Source organism: Plectrocnemia conspersa, unplaced genomic scaffold (genome assembly GCF_051122295.1).
Source record: "Plectrocnemia conspersa isolate PC_06_02 unplaced genomic scaffold, ASM5112229v1 ptg000007l, whole genome shotgun sequence".
Taxonomy (NCBI): Eukaryota; Metazoa; Arthropoda; class Insecta; order Trichoptera; family Polycentropodidae; genus Plectrocnemia; species Plectrocnemia conspersa.
Window position 1 is genome coordinate 6,280,730 of NW_028277171.1, and position 15,618 is coordinate 6,296,347.

General features: G+C 31.6%; 1 protein-coding gene and 1 pseudogene across 2 annotated transcripts in view; one reads left to right on the forward strand and one right to left on the reverse strand.

The window, feature by feature from the left end:
* The window catches only part of Flo2 (flotillin-2), a 211,947-nt gene that overhangs the window by 15,464 nt on the left and 180,865 nt on the right, over positions 1–15,618 (forward strand). The gene's annotated exons all lie outside the window — the stretch shown is intronic.
* Positions 1,787–10,684, reverse strand: LOC148233742 (glucose dehydrogenase [FAD, quinone] pseudogene; annotated as a pseudogene). Its single transcript, XR_015810241.1, has 2 exons — positions 10,475–10,684; positions 1,787–4,522 (listed from the first exon to the last, which is right to left on the reverse strand). The product of XR_015810241.1 is annotated as a glucose dehydrogenase [FAD, quinone] pseudogene (transcript).

The following is a 15,618-nucleotide window of genomic DNA, read 5'->3' on the forward strand; positions in this document are numbered from 1 at the left end:
ACAGCGTGTTCTATTTTTATATACATATAATGATATTTGTATCTATAAGCAATCATTACAGCTCTATTTTGATACACATAACTTTTAACGCACTTGTTGAATGACGCCTCTGTTATCGATTTTTGTTCGGACTAAATACATATTTAATAATATGTATAAGCGCAAGGTGCGAGTCGATCGATAAAAGTGAAACTTAATGAGATTTTGTTTTAAAAGCAGAACACACGAGTGACACGTCATAATGGCGCCAGTATGACAGTTTTCAGTTAAATTTTTGTATTGAAAACATGATATGCTTATTTCGTATAAACAGCTTGGCTCTTGAAGAAGTGCTGATTTGCGCAATGTTTACAACTATACAATACAATCTATTTTTTTTAAATAATTACAGACGTAGAATCAGAACATAAGTATGTACTCTTATCCCTCGATTCATGCGGTATTCGTGTTAAAACATTTTTTTAAATACTCCATATTTAAAAAAATCAATTCAAACATATTTTGCACCACACGTGTAGCGCTGCGATGTACAAACGCATATTTTAACGGCTTATTCCTACTTATTGCACTTTATCTACATCTTGAACTTTTCCCGCTGCCTATGCAGTGTGTCTTGAGTTGCCTTTTGGAGTACACACGCGTCGCTGAAGATTTTACTTTATGCGTTAAAAAGTACACGTGAATACTATTTGTTCGTTTAATTAAAAATTTCGTTCTATGCCTCAATTCACGACATATTCACTGAAACGCATTTATCGTGCAATTGCTGGATGAGTATATATACGGAATAGCATAGTCCTTAATGTCTCGGACTAGTAACGCTGAGATTGCGGGTTCGAGCCCCAGCAGCGGGACTCAAATTTTTATTTATAGAAAATGCGCTATTATTAAAAAAAAACAGCTGCAGTGACTTATATTGTTTATAATTGTATAGCGAATAATAATTTATAATTAATAATATATATGTCACTGATTCAGTCTGGTGGTTAATATCTACTTGTATGGATTCATTATATCTGATTGACTTACTCAGTTGGTACATATTTGCCCGTTGTAACGCACTGGGCTTACGCCTGTCAGGTTACAACAGAAGATTTAATCAAAATCAAAATATAGAAACTGTCAATTTAATATAGTTGTGCTACTATATAGATATTTTTATAACCTTATATTTTACTCAATGATACAATCAATAGGTCTGCTTTCGATAGGTTATTGTCTTAAAACCAGCAGTTAATTAATTATTAGTATTTATTCAGTTACCAAAGTTAGTTAGGATTTTAATGGTTGTTCGGTCCATGACACACATGTTAGATCACCAGAATTTATAAATATTAGATCTACACATATATCAACAAACTATCAGACTAAGAATGCAACAATATATTCGAGCTGTGTTTTTAAATTAATAAATAATTCATCGTTTTTAAATTTCAAATAAAAAAATCTTGTTGTTAATCTATTGATGCAATATAACAGGCGTTATTTTGAAGTTTCACAGTAAACATGTTTTAATTAATTGTTTACTATTTATTATATAATTTCAATAATTATAATCCAAATTCTAATAATGAATTTGCGCTTCAAACTTAACTTTTTTAGGTTGTTTTAAAATTTTGATGTCAATATAATTATAAGAAATCGATTTTGTGTATATTTTTAGTAGCACTTATAAATAAATTATATTTATTTGAAATGTTGCATTCAATTTATAAATACTTTTGTGTATTTTATTTTGAAGATTTTTGTATAAACGCTAGATGTTAGTAAAATAAATAATCTTATCTCCATTCACAAGTTTTTATTAAAATCACAATAAAAAACACATTACATAGTCATCATCATTTTTACCATTGCGTAACGTGTACTGTATAAGCTATAAATAAATAATAATAAATTGCAAAATTCATAAAATAAAATAAATGAATTTATATATTTTCTACAGCCAAAACCATCTCACAGTCATTTTCGAAATTATTAAAGAATTCTCGAATATATTTCTATGTTCGAAGATAGATGTCTCTGTTATAATTATTGTATTTTTTCTTGTGAGATCTATGTATATACTATTTTTTCTTTTAATTTTAAACATTTTTCTTCAATGTATTTTAAATATTTATATTTTAGCATAGTTTTGAACCATTTATAAAAATTGTGCTTAGTATCAAGTCATAACATTTAAATCTAAACTGAAACCTCAATTTCAATCTGATTTGTGATAATGTTTTGAACACATAATATCAAGCACTTCAAATATATTTTATTGTATAATATTTCAATAACCTATTTCGTTGGTTCGTTCGTAAATTGCAACCAAAATTGTACATTCACAATAAATATTAGTAACGAAATTTAATACGAATCATAAATACTAATATCACAATACAGACAGTTCTCTTCTTGATATCATGGCAATACTCAATATTTGACATCTTTCCTTATGAAAAACCCAATTTTTTACGCGAATCGTCAACAATTTGAATTAATCAGAAAACAATATTAAACTTTTCATCTTGGTTTTTTTCTCCTATAGATTGTTAATAATAATTTAATTTCCTATTTTTTTTAAACGATACTGTACGTACATTTGTTGTAGCTGATCGTTTTTGTTCAAAGTTCGACGTAAATTGTTGATTAATTTATTTACAATTTACCCCAATCTTCTTTTATCATATCGGCACCCTTTTCAGCGATCATGTACGTCGGCGCATTTGTGTGTGCCGCTGGGATCTCGGGCATGATGCTCGCGTCTATCACTCTCAAGCCTTTTACTCCATGAACTTTCAACCTGGAATCGACGACGCTAGTAGCGTCTTCTTTGGGTCCCATTTTGCAAGTACCAGACGCGTGATAAATCGTGAACGTGAAATGTTTAGCATGACATGCCCAATAGGAATCTGAACCAAAGCCAAGATGGGCGCACCCAGGTATCGGTACACTGTACAATTTCGATCCCATTTTTTTCAGGGTACTTTGCTCGGCGATTTTGATCGCTTCCTTTATTGCCGTCACCATTGTCGCAACATCGTATTTGTGCGCAAAGTAATTGGGGTATATCGACGGATGCGTTAACGGGTCGGCGTTTTTCAACATTACTCTGCCCTTCGACTTCGGCCGCAGAAGCATAGGAAACACCATGAAGGACTGCTGGTCGCCGAGTTCGGAGTAGACCTTCTCGTAAAGATCCGATCTGAATCCGAAGTTGCTTTTGAACGCAGAGTCTCCGTTCATAGAACCTCCTACGAACAGCAACTCGATGTCGGGCCATCCGTCGTCGTCCTGGGGGTTCTCCGTATCCGCGAAAACGACAGCTTCGCAACCTCCGGGTATCGACAAAGGACCATTGTGATAATTTAACCAATCGTATATCATCTCGTTGTTAGCAAAAATTTCGTCCAATGTCAGCGAAAAATTCTGTCGATTCAACGTAAACGATAACCCACCGGCCGCAATGTGATCCATCAGATTATAACCAACCCTTAAATCTTTGATCACGTTAATTCCTAGATCTCTCAAGTGCTTCTTAGGTCCGATGCCCGATAGCATTAGCAACTGTGGAGAATTTACAGCGCCGGCCGATACGATCACTTCTTTTCTCGCCATAATTCTGTACGTTTTATTGTCTCGTAAAAATTCGACACCGATAATTTTACTGCCTTCGTTGAGCAACTTGGTGACCATGCTTCTCTTAACCACGTGAAGGTTCTGTCGATTTTTGATCGGATGGAGATACGCTCTACTGGCACTGTGCCTCGTTCCGTTGCTCAAAGACACTTGAAGGAAGTCGACGCCAGTTGCCCGTTTTCCGTTCATATCCCTGATTTTATAACCCATCTCTCGAGCCGAGTTAACCCATGCCTGTGCCGTTTTCGTCCTATAAGGTATATAAGACACGTCCAGATACCCATTCTGGCTATGATAATCGACATCGTTATACTTATCGATTCTGAAATTTTCTACTTTTTTAAAATACGGCAGAATGTCTCTCCAACTCCAACCCTTGTTACCCATCTTCTCCCATAGATCGTAATCGTTTCTATGTCCTCTAGTGTAGATCATGTAGTTGAGGACGCTCGAACCGCCCATCACTTTACCCCTAGGCCAGTTGCACTGGTTGTTGTTGAAGCCTACGCAGGCGCGCTTAGAAGGCATCGTCTTGTATTCCCAGTCAGCGGGTGAATGTTGCAGAAAATGAGCGGCGAGTGGTATATCCATCAGGAAATTTTCCCTGTTTCCCGCCTCTATCAGCAGCACTTTCCATCCCTCGATTTCAGTGAGCCTGTTTGCTAGCGTGCACCCTGCAGTACCGGCTCCCACGATTATGAAGTCGTAGCGCTTCAGAATGTCACTCCTGTCTATCGGCTCATCTACTATCTGTCTAGCTCCATCCCGCAGAAACGTTATTACGGATTCTATCATTGTCTCAGTCCTACTGCACTCAGTCCTTTGCAGAGACTGAACCAGCAAGATGAAGGCTATCGTCTGTATCCAGCGAAAACCTTCCATGGCTGCCTCTGTTGACCTGCATAAATAAAACATACATTAAAACGATTGCATTATTATTATAAAGTGTGTGTCACATGTACCAACTTTTAACCCTTAGCTTCTACAGAAGTCATCAAGAAAATCGCCAACACTTATTGGACACATAGAGGTCCTATAAATCTTTGAGCCTAATATGTGGTTATTTATTATATGACGTGAATAGGTGCCCCCAACATAAATATTAACACAAATATCAGTCGCAGTGAATGGATTAAATTCCTTCACATGCAAATGCGTTATTATAAACAAGTTTAAACGCTCTGAATTATTCAGCAGCATAATAGGGCTACCAACCTTAAGGGTAACTTTGCGCTGTGTAATATAATTTCAACTAAAAAATTACCTCTGCAATTCAAACTGATATTTATATTGTATTTGTAAATTTATGTATAAAAAACAAATCAGTACATATTGGTTTTTGGGTATGTCAGTAGTTCAAATTAATATAGTAATTTTAAATTGCAACGTACTCTATTGAGTTTGAGTCCGGACTATGTATAAATATTATACTATTATGAATACATATTTATCAAAATAACGTTAAAAGTAAAGATTTCCTAATAACGATTTATGTGAAAGTCTTGATAACAGTTTTAATACAGAAGTGCAGATAGTTTTAATACAGTCATAGCAAATAAAAAGGAGACGAAAGTCTAAAACAAAATGACCTATGATTAAATCATGGAATTCTTATGGGTATGAAGAATTTACAGGGTTTACATTTATACTGTGTTCAGAAAGTTAAACTCTGTTCAAATACAATAGGCGACATTTAACAAAGTCTTTATATTTTTGCAGTGGTTCTAGTGGGTCTTTTATTTATTTTTTTAAGTTCTCAATTCCCAGGATTCACATTTCAAAAACCAGGACGAGAAAATGTCAGTGATGTTTTATGTTCTTTCTTATAAAAACAAAGTCAAGCTTCAAATTTTAATGATGCCTATCCAAATCCTCTGTAGAATGTACAAAAATTAAAAAAAAAATTTAATCTTAAAAATAGTTCAACTCCGATGTAAAAAGAATTAATTTCATTATACCAAATGTTGACGTTATATGAAACGAAACGGATCTCATATATACTAGGTGTGTCACATTTTTGCAAAAAATTATACAAATTATGAAATTAAATTACAAATCTGCGAATCAAACGGATCGGTGATTATTGCGCAAACGAAAATAGCGCACAGCGAAAATTCGTCAATATATGTGTATTTAGCTATCGCCACGAGAAAATACGCACATGCATAATAGTAGTAAAGCCAAAAGCCATAATATTATTAAAGGCGCCGTCGCATTGGGAACGCTCATACTGCGACGGCGACGGCACGATTTTATTGCTTATGACGTGGATTTTTGACTTTTGTGAAGGAATAATTGCTTTTTGCGCTCTTTGCGTTTAGATGTAGTACTTTATTCGATTCTCACTCGTAATACTGATATAAAAAGTTTTAATATCGAGCGTTTTCACCGCGAAGGCACGATTTTATTGCTTTTGATCTGGACTGAAATTTTATTATATGGCAACAATGAGCAGTAAAGAAAACACCACTAATTATCAGATAAATATTATGAGTATATATTTTTAATGCTTAATTGAAATATTTTGCATAAAATATGTCGATACGGTGGCTATTTTTCATATTTATTTGTAGCGTAGAAAGGGTTATTCTTGCCTATTATTATTTATTCAAAAAAATATTTTATAATGTTAAAAATATATATAAAAAGCCATTTTTGTCATGAGGCCCGGAATCATCGTTTTCCCAGGGCAAGGGTTCGCTCTCGGCGGCCCTGTAAAATAAAATGTGTTTATATCACAGATGTCAATATGATTTCAATTTGATAATATCATGTTTTGAAATATTAATAATTTACATTGGTATGTATGTATGTTCAAAATTTTCGCTGTGTGGAACTTTCGTGTGCGCAATTTTCGTTTGCGCAATAATCCGGTCACCAAATCAAACACAATTCGACAAAAAATTTTAAGCCAGGTTTAATGTTTAAATTTTTTTTATTATTGCTACAAAATATTTGTATTTTGTTATTATTTTTTTCAATAAAAATACTTGAAATTTTCTATTCCCGGGATTACCTGGGATTCTACGAATTTTCAATTCCGATTCCCGGGAACAGCACCCACTATTGTTTACCGATACTAATCGACACACTGTAGATTTTTACATATACAATGATGATAAATATAATTATTCTTAATTGTTAAAGTTTTTTCATAAATAAAAAATAACAATTATGTGGATTCTAATAATTTTAAATATTATATATTATTTCATAATATGAGTCATGACAATAATATCGATTGTAAGTACGTGTCTTGACTTGTAATGTAAATTATAGGGATGTAACACAAATATTGCCACCTTTGTGCTCTACTGACTGTGATTTCTGAATCAAATAGTTTAAAATCTTTTTTTGTATTCTAATAGAAACAAGAGTTAAAAATTAAAATTTAGTTACTTTGAAGGACATATTTTATTAACTCTTTTATTAGAATGCATTTTATTGCATGTGGTTTTAGGTAAAAAAATATTTAATTAAATTATAATACATAAAGGTATTTATTTCTCGTGTATAAATAAATATAAAATTAGCACATGATCCATAAGGTAATACATATAATACACTAATACTACATTTAAAAATATACGACATACATATATGTATGTATATTAATATGTTACTTTACTTGTAACTGCTTTAATAATCATTCATGTTTCTGGCTAACCCTGTATTACCATAGTAACCAATGTGATTCGCATTGAATATGTAAATATATGTATGTACGTGTATTTGATCATTTTTCTACGTTGATATTATCTTTATCCTTTATATTATTAATTTTGTGCAATATTTAGAATGCGGATTTTACTAGGCTTAAAAATCATGAATTTCTTCATAGAATATTTGCCATTTTGTGTGTTTATGTTGACATTTTATGAGTATAATATATAAATGTTAATTCGATTAGCATAACCATAGTTATGTTATATAATGTGTGACAGGTTTTTTTTATTTGAATCGTATGTTAATAAATGTTACAGTACAGGATTTTTGTAATTCAGAATTTAATAATATTAAAAATAACATTTTGCAATATTTTTGTATTTATAACCTTGCAAGTTTCATTATATGTTTTTTTATCGATCAATGATGTATTCGTAACTAGGAAATAGATACGGAACTTAATTATGGCCGTGAATTTAAATTGATGTTACGTTATCGTAATAGGTACATTTTTGCTTATTTTTAATTATTTAGTGCTAAGATAAGAGGTGTTTGCCTCGGAAATGGATTAAAAAAAATATTCTGCTTGCCCGCGTGTGAGAAAGGAAAGGCTTTTATGAACAAAAAATAATAGACATACAGGTTTTAGTTTTAGCCTGGTTTACACTAATTAAACATGTCAATATGCCACTTTTTGGTCATCCTTAACCTGGAAAATATAAATCGAGCTTATGGTGCGCGTTAGTTTTATCCAGCATGTGATATTGTGACCTCTGCGGTACGATATCACGTCTCAAAGCCCGTTTAAAGATATTACGAAATCATTATCAAAAAGTCGTTGACAATGAACCTTGTTTTGAAATTTCTTATTTTTTTAATTAAATAAGCATTTGCGCGTATGTGCGCTCGTTGTAATTTTCGTCAAAATGTTACGATACGATGACGAAATTAGAGCTTGAGACCGTTTAATCGGCGTTTTATTTAAATTTATGATCGCAAAAATGTAAACCTTCTAAGAATCGGAGCTTACTGAATTTTGTATAAAATAATGTTTTCATAGCTTTGACTGCAAGTAGTGATTCCACCCCTATTTTGGAACAATAAGTGCCATAACATTTATTCAAAATTTGAACCATAAACCGATTTCTTCCGTCTTCGCATCGCTGCCGTGATATTTTGTAAACGTTTATTTTATGGTAGTTTCGAAAATGAAATATCAAGTTGCAAATCTTTGATCTCTAGAAATTTAACATATAATTATGATTTTACAAAAAAAAAGTATTTTTATGTTCCTTTTTATGTAACAATATTTTTTGTTAAATATAATTCTCACTGCATATACATAATATAACCTTATAATACTTTTAGTACACAAAAAAGCAGTATAATATTGAATAAATTACTCTGCCTGTGCAATTAATTAAAACCTTAAAAAAATAATTAATAAATTCAATTCTAAATAAATATAATTTTACCTCATCAGTATTACATATAAATTTCTCTTTCACAAGTTTTTAATTATTTTTCAATATTTTTTAATTAAGAATGTTGTAATAACTGCCAATTATATAAAAGTAAACATTATTTATTGTAGTGTCTTTTTTGTATCTCCTCTAACATTGATTAGGATTTAGAAGTATCGCATTTAAATATGTTCAAGTAATACCTATTAATATATAATGTTTCTATGTCATAATTTGCATTAATATCATTAGGTTATTGCGTTTAATTATTACATTATAATTTAAAATATATTACGCCAATTCGATTTGCATACATGGACGTTTTGTATACGGAAGCAATTGGTACTAAAGTTAACCAATTTTTAAATTATGGCTTTTTTAAATCCAATGACGTCGAAATTTGCGATAAAATTTAAATAAATATTTATAGCATAAAATGCTCAATCTGTTTCAATTCTAAATACTGTTAAATAAAAAATGTGTTATGAAGAACAATCTGTTATTTATTATGATGATGAGCAAAAAATGCAATTAATATTAATCTTTAATATATACATATGTATGTTTATAATAATATATTCCTAGGAAAAACACCGCTGGCATAATTGTTTGCTTCTGTTCTGTTCATATATCATATAATAATTTATTTTTAATACTCGCGGAATACACAAAAACTTAAGAAAAAGATTTTTAATCTTGATTCGTTGTTAACGATATTAGGATCAGATTCATCTTATGATTCACAAGCAATTAAAAAACATTACTAGGATCAATCGATCGTCGATTGTTGTTTTTTTTTAATGTAACAATTAACATAATTGCTGTAATATTGTCGGGCATGACCGAGCTCATAATTGAACGCCTAGACCTTATAGTCTAATTGTTGGTTATGTAGCTATTTGCATCTAGGACGCGTCTTTGTGCATGCACGTGAAATTATTATTAATTTGAAACGTTTGACAATCGCTGGCTTTGCCGTCGGCGCCCTTGACAGCGTTCCATTTTTCAGCGATTTTTAATCTGCGCCGATTACATTACACGTTAATTGAACGCACATAATTAAAAAGGAAAAAATCGGTGGCACGCTTATCGAATTTTTGCATAAAATCATTATCGACATGAGCTTTTACCGAGTAAAGCTCGCACCTAATTTTTGGCAAAACTTTCGGAATAGAAAATTAGCTTACTGCGATTAAAAAATGCCGAATTAGAAAATTATTATTGCAATATTAGTTTCGAAAGGACTTTTTGTTGAAATTTTTTAAGTCTGTTTTTGCATTGTATATAAATGTAAATGCACGCGGATTCTATTGATTGTATCATATGTAAAATATACTATCTTGTTATTTTAGAAAATATACTAAAAAGCTCAAGGTTCAATTGAACATTTTTGTTATAATGCACGTAGGCATTGAACGATTTTTAATCATATATATTTTTTTTAATTGGGAGATGCTAGTTTAACCTTGTTGTTTTTGTAATAAAAAAAATTTTATGATGTTATTTATAGTTTTAAAAATAAATACCTTTATAATTCAATTAGAGTAGGCGAGTAACTTATATTTTATAATCAGAAAAAAAGTTTAGCAATAAAATAAAAATTATTTAAAATCTGGTATATGTAAAAAAGCTAAAATATTATGTATTTTATCCAAGCAACGTGCTCTTCCTAAATTATTTAATAAATTATTATATTTACAATTAAGGTTATCATTACTTACGTTTAATGTTTGTTCTTGAATAAAAACACTGATTTTGATAAACTTCACATCGATTATTTTAAATCGTTCATTCCACAATAATCACTGAATATACCATACATATATTATGTTAACTGTGCCGAACTAAAATCTATCAAGATACAATGTGTCATTCACGAATACGCGCTGCGTCTGACGCGCCCGCGCTCGGTGGTTCGACTCTGTGTGACCGAGTCATCCCTGATTTCAGCCTTTATAAATGTGCTGCCGATCAACCTTCAAAACGCTTCACTTTGCTAAGGTCTAGGTCCGTCCATTTCAAAACCGGCGATACGTGAGAGTAGGCGCGGATAAGGGAGCGATCGCTCAATCTGGTTTTGCCGGTTCGCTTAAAAAAATTTTTTCGCATCCACGCTCAGCAAATTTGTCCGGTTTAGGTGGATGATATGAAATAATTAGCCATTAGTATACAAATTCCTGAACCGATATGAATATTTTCAGTTAGATATGTAAATATGTTGTGTTATGCATAAAATTGTTATTTTGCATTTTTCCAAAGCAAATTGGAGGATATTTTATTCTTATGACGTGATCCTTACAGCGTAGTAGTGGTGAATATATTCAATATAGATGTTCAATGTATATTTTATTATAATAAAGTTTTAAATACTATCTTGATAGTCGAATAACGTAAGTCTATTCGAGGAATGCTTTAAAAAGTACTCTTTAGTATTCAGTGCAGTCTATTGTTGTAGTGATCTATACTTTGTGTGGAAATTATAGGCACTATAATATGTATACACGATCGCAACTTCAGATGCAAATATGTTTACATGATATGTTTCTCCAATGTCCATCGATTGCTAAATTGTATGTATTTCACCGATAAAAGATCTTAAAATTACCGTATTAATTAATTTTTAATGTAATTATAAAAATTATACAAATTTTTTACTCTTCAATTTTTTAATTTAATTATTTATTTCAATGTCATTTACAAAAATGAATATAAAAAATAATACAAAAACACTTCTGTTATTGATTTTTAATTTAAAATTATCACATTTATATTCAAATAATGTCTATGTAAATTTTAACTATTCATCATTATTCAAAAACTGTTTTGCCTCACGAATAAAATCTTATTTTTTACTTTTGCGGATTATCTTAGGAATTGTAATTATAAGCCAAAAAATCTGTTTGCTGAAGCAGCAAAAACTCTCTTACAGTGAACACGGGTGTCGGGTAAAACTTCACAGATTGTCAACGCAACTATTTTCAGCTCAAAACGTCATTTGCATCACGAGTTCTAGAGATTTTAAATATGAGCTATGAAGCTTTAAAAGTACACCCATATCTCGATTTACGCGGTAAAAAAAAACATTTTTTAAATATATATTGCAATTGTATGTATTCGACGTTTATGAGTTCAATGACATACCCACCCCTCCACTTATTAATTCCAATAATGGAGTTTATTAACTGCATTGAGAGAAGGATTTGCCAACATTAACGAGTTATTCGTTGACTAAGAAATAGACGAGAAATTATTAATTACTATGCTAACTGAAACCAATCAATCGTATCATAAATATTATATCAGTGTTATTGATGATTCTGATGAATCAAATTAATTAACTTTGTAAAATAAGTTCTACAACTGGCCAATAAATTAGTAAATTCGGTTTTTACTATGGCATCCAAATACACAACCAACTTTATTACACGGTTCTCGTGTATTTTTATAAAGGAACCGGGTACCCGGTTTGGTTCCGGGTAAATATGTCTGCACTACACTCTCTGGAAGTTGGCCAAGGTTGGCCAAGGACGGAGAATATAGTGGGTTACTTCGATCGAGTCCGATTCTGCCCGCTCTAAAATCTCTCGGAAGTTGTCCGAGGTTACCGAGAACGGGAGGTAAAGTGGGGGTAATTCAGTCGACTTGGCCAGCTTCGAGCGCTTCCGAACATTGTCGGCAAAAGGACCGAAGTCGGAGCTGCTCTTTCGAGTGCGAGCGGTGAGATACTTCCCCTGTCGCTCTCTCGCGTGTTAAGTGACGAGAGTGAGAGAGATAATGATATGGTGTTTCGCAAACTGAGATAGAACGAGTAACTCGCTTCAATTTCAGTATGCGCGTAGGCGTTCTATGGTTAACACGCATGACGAGCTCTGCATCGTGGTCACGTGGTCAAGTAATAATACCACAAGCTTATCGGGGACTTCAACAGACTCTTACTGACGTCTTTGAATATTTTAAGGCACCTAAAGGAATTAATTATATTTTTGATAGTATATTCTTCCAACAGATATCGTTATTATATTTTTTTTCATATAAAATTAAATAATTAAAAAATAATTAGTGGTACTTGATTTTGTTAAAAAAATCCTTTCAAATATTCTTGTGTATTTTCCTAGATCGGTTTATATAAATGTCACACCATAACGAATTCTTATTTAGAATCGATGCCGACATATTCTAGGATAGTCACAGATGTGTTGTTCGTATTCTGAAGTATCATTTTTATGTCTTATGGCATTTTGCAAAAGCCGACAAATATTTTGCGTAAATTGAATATTTACGACCGAAAAGTTTTCACTGATATTGTATTGGTGAGTGCCCACACAAACTTTTATAATTATTAGTAGCGTAATTTTAATAATATGACAATTTAAAAATTGCGATTATTTGGCACATTTTTCGATCGCGCGCAAATATACAGAAGCCGCCGTCCTGACGTCATTCACGGCTGCCGTCCGGACGTAGGTCTCGGCCGACTTTAGTTGTAACTTCCAGAGAGTGTAGGGCAGGCATTATATAGTGACCCGGAGTTCAAATTTACAAATATTGGATTCTTGGATTATCTTGGATTTTTAATTGTACCTTGAATTTTATACTATGTATACAGCTGTGATTTTAACGGACTTTTTGGAAGCACCGAATATCGTTGCCCGGAAAGGTTTAACTAATCTGTAAATCGGTTTTGCAAAATAGAAAAAAAATGTGTTGTTAAATATCAGCGAGGTTTAAAAATCAGTTTCGCGCAGTATAATTAAATTACACTGGTCAACACAATTTTAAGTTAATTTGCATAGTTTTATCATATAGTACTTGCCATACTATGAAACAATTGTTACAGAACTTTGTAAAATATTTAAAAAACCTGACCTCTAGCACAAAAAATCAAAATTTGTCGACCAGTGTTATCAAGGATTTAAAAAAAAACAACCTAAAAATTAGTAATATTTTATTTCATTAGAGTAAATCCAGAAGAATCTGCTGCTAGATATTACTGATAATAAAGATTTTGAACCAATTCTAAGGAAACAACAGTATAGATTAGAATACAACAGCAACAAAGAGGAATATTAATTATTTTTCCGTCTTAAATTATAAATTGTAGGGTGTATATTGTTATTGTAATCTCGTAATATCGTATATCAATACATTTTTTGTATTGATATACGAGAATGTACATTATGTATATGTATAATTGTATGTGTTCGCTTTACGTGATTTTTCGTAACTTATCTTCTAAATTTGTATGGAGTTATAAATCTTGATTTATCTATCTTCCATTTTTGTATGTGTTCTATGCCTCGATTTACACAAAATTTTGTGGAACCTATCTACCGCGTAAATTGAGGTTTGATCGTACTAGTACTATTATATAAACCCTTATCTCTACAATAATAATTTTGTCTTATGCTTAGATATTTTTAAATTTTATCGTTAAATACTTACCGGTCACATATAATTTTCTAGCTTGCATACAATTATTTAGTTTTAATATTTCTCCAATCTACCATTTCTAATTTTAAAGCTATTTTTTAATTCAGGCGTGGTGCTCGAGAGACGTCTTTTTGACCGCAATCCCTAGAAGCCGTGTCAACAGATGACCTGCGGCCCCTCTGATACTGCGCCTACCGCTGGCTAGCAGCATAATTAATTCTGTTTCTTATTATATGTACATACGCATATTTATTTTTTAAATAAAATCTGACCATTATGAAAGAAAGCATAAATGTTTTTGGTTGCTGTGATTGCCGATTTTTTTTGCCACACACAAGTGAGTAAAAACACCTTACTCGGTACGAAATTTTCCATTGAAACTTGCGGTGTTTTTTTGTTATTATGTTCGTAACGCACTCTCAAGATGTTAATTCAAACACTACCGAAAGAAAGACATGCTACCCAAACGACAAATAAGTCACAACTGACCGTTAAAGTTGTCCTTTCTTTTGGGTTTCCCTAATATATATGTATATTTGTTTATTATCACAATTTGGCTTAGACATTAGTAAATATTTTCATATAATCCAACATTTTGCTACTTTAGATATTACTTTTCTTGTATTGGAGTGAGTCATTATCATAATGAACAAATTAAGCAAAGTTATTTATTTTTTAATCGAATTCAACTGTATAAGTAATTTCCAAGTTTATGTTGGCACATTATAATAATACGTATTTAGTTTGGTTGTTGTTTCGGTTTCCGTAATTCTTTTAAATAAAATTTTATTATTCTAGGTATGCAAGATATTTATTCATGTGTGCAATTTCAATCACACCCTCAATTCTGCCTGTTTACGAATCCAGTTTTAAGTGGCAATGAACTAATATGTATTTCATACGGATTCAAGGGACACGCCATAAAAATCAGAATTCCTTCATGTCAAAAAAAGTTTTCATCCCGCTCAAGAACGTGGAATTAGGGTTTGCAATATCGGTAATACTAGTATTAGGGCAAAAATCTGTATTACAAAATAAAATACTTGTAGTACTGGAAAAATATTTATTTTAAAATGTTTACCTAGACTTATTGTTCCTAACCTTACCAGTATTGATTTTTTTCTCAGTAATATCGGTATTACTGCAATCCCTACGTAGAAATGATTGTTTCTCTTATGGATGGATACCAGAGTTCATACAACTTTTTACAAAATAATAATAAAAGGCTTTAACTTTCAATGCCAACAAGAATTTCAGGGTTCTGATTATTTTTTTTTGCATAAATAAGTGTACGTGTATACGTTTTAATAAAACAGCAACGTTGCAAATAAGCCACGATCGATTTCACGTTTTAAAAGTTTCGAAAACTTTTTAATAATGGTGCTTAATTTTACGTACTTGAAGTTCTGTTTTTCGTTGCAATTCATAATTTCCC